Raw genomic sequence first — 3,171 nt, 5'->3', positions numbered from 1 at the left:
GCCGGTCTAGGAATGGTAGAACGATGGGTTCGATGACGGTTTGGATGTACCGTGCACTATTCAGTGTCCCCTCGACGATCACCAGTGGTGTTCTGCCAGTGTAGGAGATCGCTCCCCACACCATGATGCCGGGTGTTGGCCCTGTGTGCCTCGGTCGTATGCAGTCCTGATTGTGGCGCTCACCTGCACGGCGCCAAACACGCATACGACCATCATTGGCACCAAGGCAGAAGCGACTCTCATCGCTGAAGACGACACGTCTCCATTCGTCCCTCCATTCACGCCTGTCGCGACACCACTGGAGGCGGGCTGCACGATGTTGGGGCGTGAGCGGAAGACGGCCTAACGGTGTGCGGGACCGTAGCCCAGCTTCATGGAGACGGTTGCGAATGGTCCTCGCCGATACCCCAGGAGCAACAGTGTCCCTAATTTGCTGGGAAGTGGCGGTGCGGTCCCCTACGGCACTGCGTAGGATCCTACGGTCTTGGCGTGCATCCGTGCGTCGCTGCGGTCTGGTCCCAGGTCGACGGGCACGTGCACCTTCCGCCGACCACTGGCGACAACATCGATGTACTGTGGAGACCTCACGCCCTCACGTGTTGAGCAATCGGCGGTACGTCCACCCGGCCTCCCGCATGCCCACTATACGCCCTCGCTCAAAGTCCGTCAACTGCACATACGGTTCACGTCCACGCTGTCGCGGCATGCTACCAGTGTTAAAGACTGCGATGGAGCTCCGTATGCCACGGCAAACTGGCTGACACTGACGGCGGCGGTGCACAAATGCTGCGCAGCTAGCGCCATTCGACGGCCAACACCGCGGTTCCTGGTGTGTCCGCTGTGCCGTGCGTGTGATCATTGCTTGTACAGCCCTCTCGCAGTGTCCGGAGCAAGTATGGTGGGTCTGACACACCGGTGTCAATGTGTTCTTTTTTCCATTTCCAGGAGTATATTTTGTACCATCCAACAGTGAAAATCTACAAACTATAAAAACTCTGGTACCATCACCCAGTAGAGGACTTGATAAGATATTTCTGCATCCCTCTCTTTTGATGCATCAAAAACAAATACCGTCTGTGTGCTGAAATTGAGCATATGTGGCGATCCTATTAAATATACAGGTACTGGAGCATGTGGGCAGTGACTCAAGGCGCTTCCACAGACCAGTGTAAAGTTTCATTGCTTGTATTGTTTGAGGATCTTATTCCACAGACTATCGGTTGCAAGAGATATCGTCCCTGTGTTGTTCTGCCATGAGCAGTTTGACACATTGTCTTTCTGTTCTAACTCATTGAGCAGTGTATGGCTACAGCTTTGTACACGGCCATACATTTGTTTTAACACCACAACTTCGATGTCTATGTCAGGCGTTAATCCAATATCAACACATTTCAATCCATTGGCTCTCACAGAAAGCTGGACGTCACATGGTGTCAACTATGCTGCTCCTGCAACACACAGGATTGTTGAAATAAAAGACAGAGGTGGTGTTTCTTATTGACAGAAATGCAGAAGGCATCACAACATATGGAAAGTGGAAGAGTTAGCAAACAGCTGCCCAAAGGTGATGCATTTATGTTATCTACATATTTCTAGCAATTTGATCGTAGTGCATAATTTACGATCATGATTGTACATCTTTCTCTATGTGGATGGGAGACACAGAGCTTTCTCACATTCTTAGGATAAAATTGGAGATTGGAAGATGTCTCTGTATTGTCTTCGACCAGCCATCTCCACAACACTGTCACCAATTTATTTTGCAGCTGACCAGAATTAGTCACAAATCTGGGGGCCAAGTAGGTCAGTCAATCATCTGTAGGCTAGATTCCTCAAGGCGTTTGTCATTTGAACTAAAGTTTTTAGTTCTTGCATTATCCTGCTGGGATAGGCCATTTGGTACATGGTTACAAAAAGTATAACAACAGCGTTTACCGTCCTTGTTACATATTGGCGAGCTTTCAGCCTTCCTTCAATAACCACCAAGTAAATCGTGTCGAAATATTCAGTATGACCCACTAGCATAATTGCAAGAATTGGAGAGGTCTGGATCTCGAGAATCGCTGCTTTGTCTGGCCTTCCACCAGGTTCCACATGGAGAAGTTGGTGCCCATCTAGCAGCCACAAATGGATGAGAGACACATCACTGAACGCCACAGAATGCCACTCGGTGTCCTAGTTTACTCTGGCTGTATATTATGCAAGTCTCTGCTGCCGGGTGAATGGTGTTAGCAGAAAACGAAACTTTGGGTCTAAGAGAACGTGGTGACCACAATACTGCCCCAAGCCTCCTAATCCAGCAATTGTGGAAACATCATCTAAATGTTCTCTGACTTAACAACAAAGTGTGGTGGAGTCGGATCATATTGGAACCATAAACGTTGCCTGATTAATAGTAGGACATCCTCCAACTTTTGCATTAGTCCTTCACAGAGGAATACACGATAATTTCCCCCACTGAGCTCGTTAGGTAGAAGATAATCATGAAGAATACCAGCCCACACATTTATGGTAAACATCTGCCGATGGTGCAATTTAGGTGTTGCCTTAAGTTTTTTCCAACTTCCAGGCATGGCTGTTGCGGCTCTTGAATACTTCACGTCTTTTGTGAAGGCAGCCCTCATCAGTAAACTAAATAGACGTTTAGAAGTCAGGAATGTTTACAGTTCTGTGTAGATACCATTTCAGATTACTAAATGCTGGGGAAAATTGTCAGCTGATACTGATACCTGAAAGGATGTATATCTTTTTTGTGCAGGAATTTCTACACACTGGCGTTGGAGCTATATAGTTCTTTGGCTATGGACCGTGTGCTGGTGCTGTAGTTTTCCCCAGTTCGCTGTAACACAGCTCTCTGAAACTGAGCAGTTCCCACATTGCGAGGTCTACTTATTTCCCATCAGTCTGGGCTAAGGGATCCTGGTACAACAAGACGGCCATCAAATCTTTGAAATGTGGTACAATTCAATAACCTCCACACTGGATATCGTACTGCATGCAGGCACTTTGCTGTTCGACTGTTGCATCGAGTGCGGCTGGTCCCGGCGGAGGTTCGAGTCCTCCCTCGGGCATGGGTGTGTGTGTTTGTCCTTAGGATAATTTAGGTTAAGTAGTGTGTAAGCATAGGGACTGATGACCTTAGCAGTTAAGTCCCTTAAGATTTCACACACA

This window comes from Schistocerca nitens, chromosome 4 (genome assembly GCF_023898315.1).
Source record: "Schistocerca nitens isolate TAMUIC-IGC-003100 chromosome 4, iqSchNite1.1, whole genome shotgun sequence".
Lineage (NCBI taxonomy): Eukaryota > Metazoa > Arthropoda > Insecta > Orthoptera > Acrididae > Schistocerca > Schistocerca nitens.
The sequence above is the reverse complement of the archived record's forward strand: the minus strand, read 5'-3'. Positions refer to the sequence as shown.